This window comes from Pleurodeles waltl, chromosome 11 (genome assembly GCF_031143425.1).
Source record: "Pleurodeles waltl isolate 20211129_DDA chromosome 11, aPleWal1.hap1.20221129, whole genome shotgun sequence".
Taxonomy (NCBI): domain Eukaryota; kingdom Metazoa; phylum Chordata; class Amphibia; order Caudata; family Salamandridae; genus Pleurodeles; species Pleurodeles waltl.
In genome coordinates this window covers 1014368542-1014386472 of record NC_090450.1, presented here as the reverse complement: position 1 = coordinate 1014386472, position 17931 = coordinate 1014368542, and positions in this window count along the sequence as shown.

The following is a 17931-nucleotide window of genomic DNA, read 5'->3' as shown; positions in this document are numbered from 1 at the left end:
GGACTTTGCAAAACTGTGCCGGACTTTTGCTACTTGCATATATATAGTTCTAGATGTGTATTAATTCTTTATATATTGGTAAGTTCGCTATACTTAATTATTGATATAATATAGTTCTATTTTTACAATCATTGCCTTTTGTCTTTGCATTTTTGTTTTGGGGGTTTGGGGGTGTCACTCTGACTTTTCAATCTGCATTGGTGTGTAGGTATTTCGGTGGGGGTGAGGGTGGGGGTGGGTGTGTGGCGTATGTGTGTGCCCGTAACCTTTCCTCCTCCCCCCTCCCCTGTGTCGTAGGTGCAGTACTCACCGTTGTCGTCTGCGGCGACGTTCGTGATCCTGGAAGAAGAGCAGGAAGGCAATGGCTGGGAGGATGTGGAGTTCCGGTTCCATGCTGTCCCGATTCCGCGTGGAGTGTGTCGAGGTGAGCGTTTTCCATTGGAAATGTCTGTTTCCGCTGTGTTTTTATCGGCGGGGCTCCCGCCCCGGAAAAGGTGGCGGATTGGTGAGTTGTGATAGGGTGGGCGGTACATTGTCTGCCACCTGGCTGTTGGCGGTGACCGCCGCGCTGTTTGTTTGTGCCGCCGTGGCGGTCGGAGTGTTAAAGCGGCGGCCTGTGTCGGCGGTTCCCGCCAGGATCAGAATTCCATTTTTTGGACCGCCAGCCTGTTGGCGGGTTGGCCGCCGCTTTAACACTGACCGGCAGGGTCAGAATGACCCCCTAAGTGCCTTTGGGGGCCCTGAAATGGGCCCCCTGCATGGCACAGGGTGAAATGGTCATGCCCAGGAGACACTGGTCCCCTGTGCTGGCCATTGGAGTGGTGGGCATGGCTCCTGTCTTTTCTAAGACTGGAGTCATGTGGCATGGATGGTTTTGTGTCAGGAAATTACGCTAGTCTGCTTAACAGCATTTTTCTTGCCTCTAACCATCCTAGCATCATTTTTCAAGGCAAAACCCCCATCCTGTGTACCGCCACCCCCACCCAGCTAACGCCATTTTTCCTGACGCTTGTCCAACCTTAGCGCTGGCTTGCGGGATTCCAATAATTGTCACAGGTTTCTTTCTTTCGCATTCTTCTTCTTAATCCTTTGTGTGTTTTTCACTCTCTTGCTCTGGGTTCAAGTCTGATGAGGAACGAACATAAGTGCAGGTGAGCTCCGGCAGACATGTTTACATCCGGTGCAGTCTCACTGCGTATTCCCCAAAGCAGCCAGCAGGAGCCAGTCTTGTGATTGGTTGAACACACAGAGATCTTCAGTGAACACCATCACAAACAATTTTCACAACAAAATAGAGTGCATTTACCAAAGACTACATCAGCTCGCATTTATTTTCCAGTTAAGGTGTGTATTCATTTTATATGCATTATAATTAAGGTAACAAGGAAACCAGCTACAATTAATTATCATTCATGGACCTATATGCATTATACGTGTCCAGGAAAATGAAAGAGCAACACAATAGTTGCAGATTAATTTGCTTTTTTTAGACACATCATTGGCCGCGCTCCCAACAAACTGACCACCTCCTGCAGTGCACGCAGACACACTTTAGCTGCTGTGCAGGGACCTCCAATCTGCTTCTCAGGTCCTCTTTCCTGATGCATTCGCCGCACTCATGCCTTCACTCCCTCGAGGGCCATACTGCAAAGGCGGGTATTGTGGCGGTGCCCAAGGCAAGTGACCGAGGCCACGTGTGGGCGGCTTTTTGCCTCCTAATTTTGACAATATTCAGGCGGCTTATGGTGCTCCTCTGGACTAGAGAGGCCACAGCAGCCCCTATTTATCCAACACAGGCCATTGGCCAGCACGCTGTCATGTACAGATTAACAATAGCACGTTGTCACATGCAGAATAACAAGTGCACATTATCACATACAGAATAACAATCACACATTGTCAGATACAAAATAACAATGGCACACTGTCACATACAGAATAGCAATAGCATCATGTCACATACAGAATAACAATGGCACATGGGCCCTCATTTGGACCTCGGCGGTCTTTTTCAAAGACCGCTGAGATACTGTTGTGCTGAAAACCGCCAGTGCAGGCGGTTTTCCGCGCGGCATATTATGCCTGCTGGCAGCTCTCCGTCCTTTTTCGGACAGAGAGCCACGAGCAGCATTACTGGTGGTCAGCGGGGAAGTAGAGGCTGCTCCACCTTCACCGCCCCGTCATCAGAACACCGCCCACCGAATCACGTTCCATGATTCGGGGTGGCGGTGTTCTGGTGACGGGGAGCTGGTGGCGGAGCAGCCCCCATGGATCCCGTCCCGTTCCGGAGGATCAGCGGACAAGGTAAGTTGATCGTCCGTTAGGGGAGGGAGGTGGGGGGTGTTGTGTGTTGTGTGTGTGCATGGGGGTGTGCGTGTGAGTATGTAGAGGAGGTGTGTGAGTGTGTGTATGCATGCGGGGGGTGTTGTGTGTAAGGGAAATGTGTGCGGGTCGGTCTGTGTGCATGTCTGTGTGTGTGTGGGTATGGGTTGTTGTAGTGTATGTGTGCGTGTAGGGGTGTGTGTCTGTGCATGTTGAGGGTGGGGTTGGGGAGGGGAGGTGTCTGTGCATGTTGGGGGTGGGGGTGGGGAGGGGGCTCCTGCCACCTTTGGGGGTGGCAGGGAGATGGAGGGTGTGGGGGGAGGACTCGGGGTTGAGACCCCTATCTGTGCCAGGGAAGGAATTCCCTGGCACTGATAGTGCCTACCGCCATGTATTTTGTGGCGGTTCCAAACCACTCGAAATCCATGGCGGTATGCAGGGTCCTGATACCACTGGCAGTCTGGTGACGGCCGCTGGGCTGGAGACTGAAGTCTCCAGCCCAGCGGTCATCACCTCCCTGGCGGTCGGAGTGGAGAAGTGGCGGATGACCATGGCGGTAACCGCCATGGTCATAATTCCCTTTTTGTTTTTCAGCCGGCCTGTTGGCGGTTTTGCCGCCACTTCTCCCCGTCCGCCAGGGTCATAATGAGGGCCATGGTCTTGTACGGAATAACAATGGCACATTATCACCTACAGAATCACAATTGCACTCTGTCACCTACAGAATCACAAAGGCACACAGTCATATACAGAATAATAATGGCCCACTGTCACCTACAGAATAACAATGGTACACTGTCACCTACAGAATAACAATAGCACACTGTCACCTACAGGATAACAATGGTACACTGTCACATACAGAATAACAATAGCACACTGTCACATAGAGAATAACAACAACACACTGTCACCTACAAAATACCAATAGCACACTCTCACCAACAGAATAGCAATGGCACACTCTCACCTACAAAATAACAGTAGCACACTTTCACATACAGAATAACAACAGCACACTGTCACCTAGAGAATAACAATGGCACACTGTCACATACAGAATAACAATAGCACACTGTCACATACAGAATAACAGTGGCACACTGTCACTTACAGAATAACAATGGTACACTGTCCCCTGCAGAATAACAATAGCACACTGTCACCTACAGAATAACAATGGCACACTGTCACATACAGAATAACAATAGCACACTGTCACATACAGAATAATAGTGGCACACTGTCACTTACAGAATAACAGTGGCACACTGTCACTTACAGAATAACAATTGCACACTGTCACCTACAGAATAACAATTGCACACTATCACCTACAGAATAACAATAGCACAATGTCACATACAGGATAACAATGGCACACTCTCACATTGTCAGGGAGACCAGATCCTCGGGGCCTGCGCACGTTCCCAACATGTCTACCACTAGACAGCTCCAAAGCTCCGATAGAAGTATCACAGAGCCTGAGAGAGTCCAAGTGGGGAAAAGGGGATTAGGAAGGGAACAGTTGGGAAGGAGACCTGTAGGAAACAAAGGTTAAACAACACAATATCAAGATATAATCACATTGAGGTTCATAAAAACTCTCTGTTGAAATCTAGGGTTCAATGATACTCAGAACATGAAATGACACTCTGTTGAATCTAGGGTTCAATGATACTCAGAACATGAAATAACACTCTGTTGAATCTAGAGTTCAATGATACTCGGAACATGAAATAACACTCTGTTGAATCTAGGGTTCAATGATACTAGGAACATGAAATAACACTCTGTTGAATCTAGAGTTCAATGATACTCGGAACATGAAATAACACTCTGTTGAATCTAGAGTTCAATGATACTCGGAACATGAAATAACACTCTGTGAATCTAGGGTTCAATGATACTCTGAACATGAAATAACACTCTGATGAATCTAGGGTTCAATTATACTCGGAACATGAAATAACACTCTGTTGAATCTAGAGTTCAATGATACTCGGAACATGAAATAACACTCTGTTGAATCTAGGGTTCTATGATACTCGGAACATGAAATAACACTCTGTTGAATCTAGGGTTCAATGATACTCGGAACATGAAATAACACTCTGTTGAATCTAGGGTTCTATGATACTCGGAACATGAAATAACACTCTGTTGAATCTAGAGTTCAATGATACTCTGAACATGAAATAACACTCTGTTGAATCTAGAGGTCAATGATACTCAGAACATGAAATAACACTCTGTTGAATCTAGAGTTCAATGATACTCGGAACATGAAATAATACTCTGTTGAATCTTGAGTTCAATGATACTCGGAACATGAAATAACACTCTGTTGAATTTAGGGTTCAATGATACTCAGAACATGAAATAACACTCTGTTGAATCTAGGGTTCAATGACACTCTGAACATGAAATAACACTCTGTTGAATCTAGGGTTCAATGATTCACAGAACATGAAATGACACTCTGTTGAATCTTGAGTTTAATGATACTCGGAACATGAAATAACTCTGTTGAATCTAGAGTTCAATGATACTCGGAACATGAAATAACACTCTGTTGAATCTAGAGTTCAATGATACTCGGAACATGAAATAACACTCTGTTGAATCTAGAGTTCAATGATACTCGGAACATGAAATAACACTCTGTTGAATCTAGAGTTCAATGATACTCGGAACATGAATGAACACTCTGTTGAATCTAGGGTTCAATGATACTCAGAACATGAAATAACACTCTGTTGAATCTAGGGTTCAATGATACTCGGAACATGAAATAACACTCTGTTGAATCTAGAGTTCAATGATACTCGGAACATGAAATTACACTCTGTTGAATCTAGGGTTCAATGATACTCGGAACATGAAATAACACTCTGTTGAATCTAAAGTTCAATGATACTCGGAACATGAAATAACACTCTGTTGAATCTAGAGTTCAATGATACTCGGAACATGAAATAACACTCTGTTGAATCTAGGGTTCAATGATGCTCTGAACATGAAATAACACTCTGTTGAATCTAGGGTTCAATGATACTCGGAACATGAAATAACACTCTGTTGAATCTAGAGTTCAATGATACTCGGAACATGAAATAACACTCTGTTGAATCTAGGGTTCAATGATACTCGGAACATGAAATAACACTCTGTTGAATCTAGAGTTCAATGATACTCGGAACATGAAATAACACTCTGTTGAATCTTGAGTTCAATGATACTCGGAACATGAAATAACACTCTGTTGAATCTTGAGTTCAATGATACTCGGAACATGAAATAACACTCTGTTGAATCTTGAGTTCAATGATACTCGGAACATGAAATAACACTCTGTTGAATCTTGAGTTCAATGATACTCGGAACATGAAATAACACTCTGCTGAATCTAGAGTTCAATGATACTCGGAACATGAAATAACACTCTGCTGAATCTTGAGTTCAATGATACTCGGAACATGAAATAACTCTCTGTTGAATCTAGAGTTCAATGATACTCGGAACATGAAATAACACTCTGTTGAATCTAGAGGTCAATGATACTCGGAACATGAAAAAACACTCTGTTGAATCTAGAGTTCAATGATACTCGGAACATGAAATAACACTCTGTTGAATCTTGAGTTCAATGATATTCGGAACATGAAATAACACTCTGTTGAATCCAGAGTTCAATGATACTCGGAACATGACATAACAGTTAGACTGAAGAAACATGAGTGGCCTAAAACTAGACTCTAACTGGGCCTCAGGAAATCTAGGTACCTGGAAAAGAATCAAGAATGGTTAATACAATGTTTCATATGGACTTTTCATGAGTTGTTACATACTGTCTAGGAATACAAGAACTTTCTAGAACAATGTCTCAGAACAAACACTGCCTCATTACATGAGGACAAAAGGCAATCCAAACATTCCCTGGAAAACAACAGGAATTGTACTAAGGACCTAACATGCACATAGAATGTAACATCTTGAATTTAACACCTTTGCAGAAAATTCAAGGGTCCTGGATAATTGTGTGCACTTCAGGAAACACTACACATCAAAGTTTTGATTGCCATGAAATGATCGCGCACATTGTAAGCGATCTGAACATCGAGATTTAAATGCGGGAAATTAATTGCGCACACTGCCAATTCCAACAAGTACATGCAAATGCCATGAAATGATCACGTACACTGTAAGCGATCTGAACATCAATATTTAAATGCGGGAAATGAATCTCGCACACTGCTGATTCCAACAAGTACATGCAAATGCCATGAAATGATTGCGCACACTGTAAGCGATCTGAACGTCAAGATTTAAATGCGGGAAATGAATTGCGCGTCTTGCCGATTCGAATGCCACCATGTAAATGGCAAGAAATGGTCACGCACAATGAATATCAAGAGTTAAATGCACGGAATGAATTGCTCATCTTTGCCGATTTGAATGGCACCATGTAAATGCCAAGAAATGGTAGCGCACAATGAGTATCAAGAGTTAAATGCAATGAATGAATCGCGCGTCTTGTCGATTCGAATGCCTCCATGTAAATGCCAAGAAATGGTTGCGCACAATGAATATCAAGAGATAAGTGTACAGAATGAATTGCACGTCTTGCTGATTCGAATGTCACCATGTAAATGCCAAGAAATGGTCACGCACAATGAGTATCAAGAGTTAAATGCAAGGAATGAATCACACATCTTGCCGATTCGAATGCCACCATGTAAATGCCAAGATATGGTCGCGCACAATGAATATCAAGAGTTAAATGCACAGAATGAATTGCGCGTCTTGCCGATTCGAATGTCAATATGCAAATGTCTAAAAATGGTCGCGCACACTGTTGCCGATCCGAATCTCAAAAGTCAAATGCCAAGAGTGAATTGCGTGTCTTGCCGATTCAAATATCGACATGCAAATGCCAGAAACCTCGAGCACATTCACACAGACAAGGAAAAATCTTCCAACATGAAAACTGGGCCCAAAAACTCGAATGCCTTTGAAAACGGGATCGGGGGCCCAGCCCGACCTCCGTCTTACCGCCCTGATCAAGGATCACCAATACAATGAAGGGCAAAGGCCTGGAAGATCAAGGTAGGCCTCCGAAACAGGAGCTCAGGAAATTGCTGCTGCTCTGCACCGGGACCTCTGAATAGTGAGCACGTGGAGCTGGGCTGGCTCCTTTATATAGAGTCTGGCCCAGCCCACAAACCACACCCAGTCATGCTGCAGGGAAAGCTTCTAGAAGGTCCTAGAAAGGGACCACACCCTGATACACTCTGGAAGCCTGCAGCAATACTTTGCAAATGAAAATTATTTGCAAACATCATTAATAGTGGTTTCAATGTATATCTCTGCAATGCAAAAGGTTAACAAACTGCATATAAACCAATGCATGAATGGTACACTGTCACATACAAAATAACAATAGCACACTGTCACATACAAAATGACAATGGCACACTGTTGCCTACAGTATAACAATAGCCCATTATGGAAGGAGCCAAGATGGCGGCCGGGACGGTCGCTTGATCCGAGCGCTCCGTTCCCGGCCACTTCGGGATATCCTGGCAGGCGCCCCCCCAGCGGCCTGACAGGGTGGGCCGGGACGGCCGGGACGGCAGCGCGGCTGGGGGAGACCGGGGCATTCAGCTCGCGCTGCGAGCGCGCTCCGGACCCCGCGGGGCGAGTCTGGGACTCGTCGGCCCGCGCCGAGAGCGGTGAGAGGCGGGGGGAGCTGCGGCTGCGCCCCCGGTCGCGATTTCACCGGGCGCGGCCGCTGCCTGCCTCCCCGCCTGCTTGAGACCGGGAGAGCAGGGGAGGCGCGTCCGGCGGAGGATTGTGCAGTCTTGCACTGCCGGGCGCCCTGGGACTCCGTCTTGAGGAGCTTGGGCGCCATCTTTGATCTCGGCGGCCGGCGGGGAGAAGGGCGGCGGAGGAGCAGTGAGGAGGCCCGGCGGAGCAGACGCGGAGCGGCGGCGGCTCAGCAGGCAGCGGGGAGTCCAGGACCAGAAACTTTGGGCATCTGAATAAAAAAAAAAAAAAAAAAAAAAAAAAAGAATAAAAATAATAATAAGGTGACGAGGGCGCCCACGAGTAGGGGAACACCAAACTTCACGGAGGGGGTAATCCTAGGGGGCGGCAAGCGCCCCCCCCCCTCACTCCACCGCTCCACCCACGCAACTTGGCAAGACAGAAGCGCACTGCGTGCTCCTGGGAGCACAGCTTATCCACCACAGGCAGAATGGATGGCTGGGCTGGACTGTAGATGCGTGGACTGTTCTGGACTTTCTAGCAGTGGGTCCCTGCCACAAGGGTTCCTAGCTGCACGAGGCATATTCGCAGCACCCCGCGAGCGTCCCAACCCGGGACCTCTCCCGTGCCTCGGCGCCTCATCCGGCCGTCCAGCAATTCTCCCCTCTATCTGAGGGAAACCTCTGACACCAAGCCCCGCCGCCACACAAGAAGAAACAAGCGCTCTTCCCCAAGGACAGTATCCCCTACACATTTCGACACGCCTGGCGGACAGCCCCATGGGAACGCTGAGTTAGACCATTGAACTTATCAATGACTGCAGTATTTGTCACTGAACACACAGGCCAAAATTAGCCAAATCAGGACTGGATGCTCCTTTGCTTTACTGCCTAATCGCAAGCCCATCAGTGCGAAATCCCTGCGGATCGGGAGGCACCCCCCTGACAGCCAAAATGGCCGGTAGAGCCAAGTCAACCAAGAACCCAGATCGAACAACCCAAGCGATAACGCCAACAGATCAACAACTTGGCCCATCCTTACAATCTCTGGAAAACACACTTCTAGCGCATTCAGCCCAGTTCGAGAAAGTATTGCAGGCAATACTGGACACTAAGGCGGTCATTCTGACCCTGGCGGTCAAAGACCGCCAGGGCGGAGGACCGCGGGAGCACCGCCGACAGGCCGGCGGAGCTCCAATGGGGATTCCGACCGCGGTGGTAAAGCCGCGGTCGGACCGGCAACACTGGCGGTCTCCCGCCAGTGTCCCGCCGCCCCATTGAATCCTCCAAGGCGGCGCAGCTTGCTGCGCCGCCGAGGGGATTCCGACCCCCCCTACCGCCATCCAGATCCCGGCGGTCCGACCGCCGGGAACCGGATGGCGGTAGGGGGGGTCGCGGGGCCCCTGGGGGCCCCTGCAGTGCCCATGCCACTGGCATGGGCACTGCAGGGGCCCCCGTAAGAGGGCCCCTACAAGTATTTCACTGTCTGCTGCGCAGACAGTGAAATACGCGACGGGTGCAACTGCACCCGTCGCACAGCTTTCACTCCGCCGGCTCGATTCCGAGCCGGCTTCATCGTGGAAGCCTCTTACCCGCTGGGCTGGCGGGCGGCCTGAAGGCGGCCGCCCGCCAGCCCAGCGGGAATGTCAGAATTACCGCCGCGGTCTTTCGACCGCGGAACGGTAACCTGACGGCGGGACTTTGGCGGGCGGCCTCCGCCGCCCGCCAAGGTCAGAATGAGGGCCTAAGTCATCACTGGAGGGCAGAATTGATGCAGTCGTGCAAGACCTGAACCTCCTGCGAGTGGATCATCGCAGCCTAGCCGAAAAAGCAAAAACAACTGAAGCTGAGATAGCGGAACTAACCCCAATAGTGCAAGGGAATCAAAAACAAAGTCAGCGCATGGATGAAGAGCTGAAGATACTCTGGAGAAGATCCGAGGAAATGGAGAGCAGGGCGCGCCGAAATAACGTGAGATTTCTGGGATTCCCGGAAAGTATGCGTCAACCGGAATCAGAAATCTCCCTAGAGCAGTGGCTAATTAAAGAGGTGTTAAGTGGGGCTCCATCCAAGTTTTTCTCAGTTGAAAGGGCTTACAGAGTTCCGGGTAGGCCTCCGGCCCCTGGCCAGCCCCCCAGACCATTGATTGCCAGGTTCTTAAACTACAGAGATCGAGATGCAATATTGCAACAATTCCGCAATAAGGGCCCGTTCAAGTATGAAGACTCGAACATCAATGCTTACCCTGACTTCACGCAAGAGGTGCAGAATCGGCGTAATTCTTTTGTTAAAATCAAGCAACGCTTACGAGAACAGAACATAAAATATGCCCTGCTCTTCCCAGCCAAGTTGAGAGTAGTGATGGAGGACCGTACCCATATATTCACCAGTACCGAGGACGCCTGGACATGGCTCCATGCCAAGGGCCTTGCACACCCCCGGGAAGACGCAGATGAGGACGAGAAATGGGGGAGATCCACTGCAGGGACGAGATCCAAACGGCGTACCAGAGGCCAGCCCAATGTCCGGCAAGCAGCAGAGGAAAGAGCAAAAGTGCTTAAAGAGACGCCACTACACATGCAAAGCAGCAATATAACTCCCGGTGGGCTTGTGGAGCTGGAACTGGATTTAGACACAGCCAGCTCCGTATCCACGGTAACTGGAGAACTAGGTGGGCCGAAGGTCACTCCGAGATCTGCGGATGATCTATAAACTAGTCGCTCAGATCCAGAGTGAACACTAGGGATGGCACTCGTACCAGGAAAATCTGCAGAGACTCCACGACACTGCCGAGTTGCGGGGACAGAACGCTTCCAACAATATACATCTTTGATATAAACACTAAGGCCCTCATTCTGACCCTGGCGGTCGGCGGAGAGACGGCGGTCGGACCGCGAACAGACCGGCGGTATTAAAAATGGCATTCTGACCGCGGCGGTCCCCGCCGCGACCGACCGCTACTTCTCCACTCCGACCGCCACGGCGGTCATGACCGCGGGGCTGGAGTTTGCGCACTCCGGCCCGGCGGTCGTCCCAAGACCGCCAAGGGTATTATGACCCTGCCTACCGCCGCGGTTTCTTGCGGGCGGGAACCGCCGTGCGAACCATGGCGGTAAGCACTATCGGGGCCAGGGAATTCCTTCCCTGGCACTGATAGGGGTCTCCCCCACCCCCCACTACCCACCCGAGTCCTCCCCCCACACCCTCCACCCCCCTGCCACCCCCCAGAGGTGGTACGAACCCCCTCCCCACCCCCACCCCGACATGCACATACATGTACCCCGACATGCACACACCCCCAACATGCACATATACACACCCCCTACACACACATACACAACGGGGACACATACCCGCACACATACATGCCGACATGCGCACCTGCCGAACAGCACACATTACCCATAGACACAGCAGCACCCCCCGCCCGCATACACGCACTCACACACCCCCTCTACACACTCACACGCACACCCCCATGCACGCCCACATCACACAACACCCCCCCACCCCCTCCCCTCACGGACGATCAACTTACCTTGTGCGTTGGTCCTCCGGGAGGCGACGGGAGCCATAGGGACGTGACCGCCAACAGAAGACCGCCAACAGAAGACCGCCACACAGAAATGTGGGTCGTAATTCTGTGGGCGGTGTTCTGCTGGCGTGGCGGTGGAGGTTGACCAGTCTCCACTTTCCCGCCGACCGCCAGTGTGGCTGCTGGCGGTTTTCCGGCGGAACGCTCCCAGCGGTCAGAATGCGCACAGCGGCACACCGCCGCGGTCGGCGGTCTTCACCGCGGCGGTAACTCAGCGGTCTTGCGAAAAGACCGCCAAGGTCAGAATGAGGGCCTAAGATAAGTGACTTGGGGCACAAACAGGTGGCAAGAGGCGGGCGGGTGGGGCCAGAAGGAACGGAAACATGCCGAGGGGGGCGCCTGAAGATATTGGCAGACTTAGGGCCTGATTCTAACTTTGGAGGACGGTGTTAAACCGTCCCAAAAGTGGCGGATATACCACCTACCGTATTACGAGTTCCATAGGATATAATGGACTCGTAATACGGTATGTGGTATATCCGCCACTTTTGGGACGGTTTAACACCGTCCTCCAAAGTTAGAATCAGGCCCTTAGTCTGCGGCATGATGTGAACCCCTTACAAGAGCCACATCTGTAAGATATGAGAATCCCACTAAGTAAATCGAACTGGATAATAGTTATGTTACGCATTTTTAAGTTTTGTAGTTTCATTGGAGTTGTAAGTAGCATAGGGGGTTTAACTAGGGGGGTGGGGGTTAGTAGTTTAGTAGAAATGCAGCGATCGGAATCACTTAATGCACTAAAGATGGACCTGCACCCGTTATATCTAAATGTTAGCAGCAGAAAGGCAGAGACCAGATGGGCCAACATTAAAACCCAGGCTCATGTCACAGCAACATATCCCCTGCACCCTATAAGATGTCTTCTAGAAGCAACATGGGGAACCAGTATATTATATTAACATGGAATGTCAGGGGCCTAGGGACCCCGAACAAACGGGCTAGAGTGCATGCTCGACTTAAGAGACTAGGAGTGCATATAGCTATTTTGCAAGAGACACATATGCTGGAGGGGGATCTACGAGACGTGCGAGTGAAGTGGGGGGGCCAGCTGATTGGCACAACATATTCGACCTTTGCGAGAGGGGTGCTGATCTGGATAGCAGCGGGAGTTCCATTCCTCATGTCAACACACAAGATAGACCAGGGAGGGAGGTACGTAGTAATGGAGGGCAGATTAGATGGTTTATCAAATGGCTGTGGTCGGGGTATACGCCCCAAACAGTGGCACAATAGGCTTTCTCACCACTCTCACCCCAACGTTGCTGACCCACCCCATGCCCCTTGCCATCTGGGGTGGGGATTTTAACAGCACCCCAGTGGCAGCATTAGATAGAACTAGCGCCCACCAGAGCGCATCAACTAATAGGAAGCTCGTAAGTCCCCTGCAAGAATGGGCAAATGTTATGGGCCTATATGATGTATGGCGGTTAGGCCATCCAGAGCAAAAAGAATATTCATTTTATTCGGTCCCACACAATACCCACACTAGAATTGACATAATATGGGGCACTCGCGAAATAGGGGCGCTGATAACTGAATCCGAATACTTGGCAAAGACAGTCTCGGACCATGCGCCTCTGCGGTAACCCTGAATTGGGGCAGGGCACGTCAGGTAATACCCACTTGGAGATTCCAGGCGGAAGCTCTACAAGACCAAGCATTCGCTACATCACTGGGGGAAACTATAGGCCAATATTGGGAAATAAACGCTATGGTGGTCATTCTGACCTCGGCGGTAAAAGGCGCCTACCGCCGGTCAGAAATCCTCCATAATCCCGCCGCGGTCGCAGAAACCCGCCACGGTCATTCTGACCCGCAGAAGGCAAACCTCCGAAAATCCGACAGCCACAACAGACCGCCAGACCAGCGGTCGGCGGAAAAGTGGAGGTGACAAAACCTCCACCGTCACGCCAACAGAAATACGCCCATGCCATTACGACCCACGAATCCACGCGGCGGTCTTTCAAACGCGGTATTCCATTGGCGGGACACACCGCCACGGTCAGAATACACACAAACGAACAAAACTCAGCCACATTGGCCGATTTGAATTCCACACACCTGATACACATACACACACCACTCCCACACACACAATACAATATAAAACACACACCCACATCACCCACAAACCCCTACGACCAAAAATTCTGAAAGAAGGCCAGAGCGAGACACCACCATCCACAAACTAGCAGCCACAGCCACTCAACACCATCACCCACACACTATCCACACACAAAACAACACACACCACCACACTCAACACACTTAACTACACATACTCCACCCCACACATCATACACACCACCCCAGGGCACCCCAAAGACACCCCTGCTTCTCAGACGAAGAACTCAGGGTCATGGTGGAGGAAATCGTTCGGGTAGAGCCCCAGCTGTTCGGCACACAGATCCAATACACCAGCATTGCCCGGAGGACGGAGCTATGGCAGAGGATTGTCGACAGGGTCAACGCTGTGGGACAGCACCCCAGAAATCGGGAAGACATCAGGAAGCGATGGAACGACCTACGGGGGAAGGTGCGTTCCATGGTATCCAGGCACAACATCGCCGTGCAGAAGACTGGCGGAGGACCCCCACCTCAACCCCCACAATTTACAACATGGGAGGAGGAAGTCTTGAACATCCTGCATCCTGACGGCCTCGCAGGAGTCGGCGGAGGAATGGATACTGGTAAGTTGAAGCTTCAATACTGCTTCGCCCCCACCTGCATGCCAAATCATACCCCAACCCTCACCCCCATCCTCGAACCCCACCCTCACCCCCACCCCCATCCTCACCCCCACCCTCACCCCCACCACCATCCTCACCCCCACCACCATCCTCAACCCCACCCACAGCACACCTATTCCCTGCCAATGTCTCACCATCACAACCCACACATCCAAAAACCTAGGCCTGCATGCGTCCACTAAGCATGGACACCCATCACCAAAGCATGCCCAATGCATATACACATCCCCCCCACAAGCCACCCTCACCAAAGCCCCCACACACGAATGCCAGCACTTGGGGACACGGGAACCCACAGATACACCCATATGCCACACATTGAAACTATAACCATACCTCTATACCCCTGCAGGACCCGACCGTCAACACACCGCCGCGGAGGGCCCAGAATTCTCCACACCCCCCACCCAAGAGGCCGTCAGCGATGACAGCAGCTCTGTCGACCTGGACACCGATGACCAGCCCGGACCATCGGGGACCTCTGGACAGTCGGTTCCCCTCACACAGGCCCAGGCCACTACAGACCCAAACCCCTCTGGGAACACCAGCACAGCTCCCACCCAGCGGGCCCATGCCTCTGTCTCCATGGCGCGTCAATCTGCGGTGTGTCTACCACTACAGGGCACCCAGGATAACCCACCACCCCAACAACAACAGGGACCTGGGGGCAGTGGTAGTGGGCACACCGGCCAGGGGGCAGAGGCCCAAGGAAACAGGGCAACTCGGAGGGCAGCTGTGCGACAGGGGGGGGACGGGCCCAGGGAACCCACTCTCCACGAGGCCCTCACCACCATCATGGGAGCATACAACCGCTCCCAGGAGACGATGGTGACGGTACTGGCCCGGTTCCAGGAGATCCAGGTACTGCAGGAGGAACACTATCGGGGGTACAGGGAGGACATCTGAGCCCTCACCTCCACCCTGGTTACCATGGTAGGGCTGCTGCAGGACCTCATCAACACCAGGACGGACACTCAACAACACCAAAGGGCCCCTGCCACTAGCCTGGACCAAGAACAGCCAACCACCTCCGCCGGCGCTAGTGGACAGGAGGCCCCCGCACAGCAGCAGCCCACCAGACCCCCACCTCCTGCAGGAGAAGAACCACCCCGCAAGAGGGCCCTGAGATCTCGCAAGAAGACAGAGTAGGATGTCAAGACCCCCGCCAGCAAAGGATACCACCTGATGTCATCCCACTGTCCCACATTGTCACCCTGTCCATCCTTGAACTGCCCATGCTCCATCTCTCCACAGGCCTCTGGACAATGCACCTGTGTGACTGTTACTCTGGACTCTGCCATGGACATTCCTTCACCATAGCCCCCACCCACTTGAAACCACCCATCCCATTTTGAGCACTTAAATAAACACCTATTTTGCACAAAACTATCTGGAGTCTGGCTGTGATTTCAAAATATTGTAATTGACATGACAGTGCAAATATGTCCTTGTACATAGTGAAGTCAACAAACAGCTGCCACAAAGCTGTAGTCCATGGGGAAACGAAGCACAGGACTCGTAGTGGGGACCCCAGATCTGAAATAGGGAGGGAAAAGCCACAACTCAGTCATCATACACTGGGGCAAATAGACAGGCAGCAGAGATGCAGGAGAGTAGTTCACATTTACTAAATTATCTTTGAATTGTTACCTGTGTCCTATTGGAAGTACTGTTCAATGATTCTGTCCCTGTTGTCTGTTTCAGCCCCGTCGTCTTCCTCCTCGTCACTCTCCTCAGGTTCCACCGCTGCCACAACACCACCGTCTCGACCATCCTCCTGCAGGAAAGGCACCTGGCGGCGCAAAGCCAGGTTGTGAAGCATGCAGCAGGCCACGATGATGTGACACACCTTCTTAGGTGAGTACATTAGGGATCCACCTGTCATATGCAGGCACCGAAACCTGGCCTTTAGGAGGCCAAAGGTGCGTTCGATCACCCTCCTAGTACGCCCATGGGCCTCATTGTACCGTTCCTCTGCCCTGGTCCGGGGATTCCTTACTGGGGTCAGTAGCCACGACAGGTTGGGGTACCCAGAGTCCCCCAATAGCCATACACGGTGTCTCTCTAGCTGTTCCATCACGTAAGGGATGCTGCTATTCCTCAGGATGTAGGCGTCATGCACTGACCCTGGGAATTTGGCATTTACATGCGAGATGTACTGGTCAGCCAAACACACCACCTGGATGTTCATGGAATGGTAACTTTTTCTGTTCCTGTACACCTGCTCCCTGTCTCTTGGGGGAACCAAAGCCACATGGGTCCCATCAATGGCACCAATGACGTTGGGAATATGTCCAAGGGCATAGAAATCACCTTTCACTGCAGCCAATTCGCCCACCTCAGGGAAAAGGATGTAGCTCCTCACGTATTTCATCAGGGCAGACAACACTCTGGATAACACCTTCGAAAACATGGGCTGAGACATCCCAGAAGCAATTCCCACTGTTGTCTGAAATGACCCACTTGCCAAGAAATGGAGTACTGACAGGACCTGCACCAGAGGGGAATCCCTGTGGGTTGGCGGATGGGGGACATCAGGTCGGGCTCCAGCTGGGCACACAGTTCATGTATAGTGGCACGGTTAAGACGGTAGGTCAGGATAATGTGGCGTTCTTCCATTGTCGACAGGTCCACCAGCGGTCGGTACACGGGAGGATTCATCCGTCTCCTCGCCAAACCCAGCGGACGGTGCCTAGGAAGGACAACATGGAGCACACAGTCAAGCAACCCACAGGTACGTACTCACAGCTAGCACAGTAAACGATTCTCTATGCAGTGAATGGCGTGTCTGAGTGGCTATGCAAGGCCTAGGCCTGTGTGACGCAGTTGAAATTGAGCCATGTGGACCCTCGAAATGGCGGCTGCCTGACCTGTGAAGGGTGACAATGGGATGTGAGGTCAATGCGCTGGCGTGGCACACCGCGGCGGGCGAAGACCGCGGCGCGAAGCCGCATTGGTTAACATTGAAGCCTATGGGTTTCAGGAGCCAATGGCGAAGGGCGCCGGCGGTGGCGGTACGCACCGCCGCGGTACGCACCGCCGCGGACGTGACCGCCATTTTCTATCTACTTATCCACTTGCGACTTGAACTTTCACAGGAGAGGACCTATACTGTAAGTGTTGCTGTGACCTCGGTCTGGAAGGGACAATGGCTGCTGCGCCTGGGGAAAGGGCCCCTGCCTTCACTGGAGAGGAGTTGGAGAAACTTGTGGATGGGGTCCTCCCCCAGTATGCGCTACTCTACGGTCCTCCAGACCAACAAGTGAGTTTAATTCAATCTGGATTTGGGGCCACTGGCTGGCTTGGGGGCCTGGCGGGGGGCCTGGCGGGGATGGGGGGGCATGTTGGGGCTGGCGGGGGGCCTGGCGGGGATGGGGGGCATGTTGGGGCTGGCGGGGGGCCTGGCGGGGGCCTGGCGGGGATGGGGGGCATGTTGGGGCTGGCGGGGGGCATGGCGGGGGGCCTGGCGGGGATGGGGGGCATGTTGGGGCTG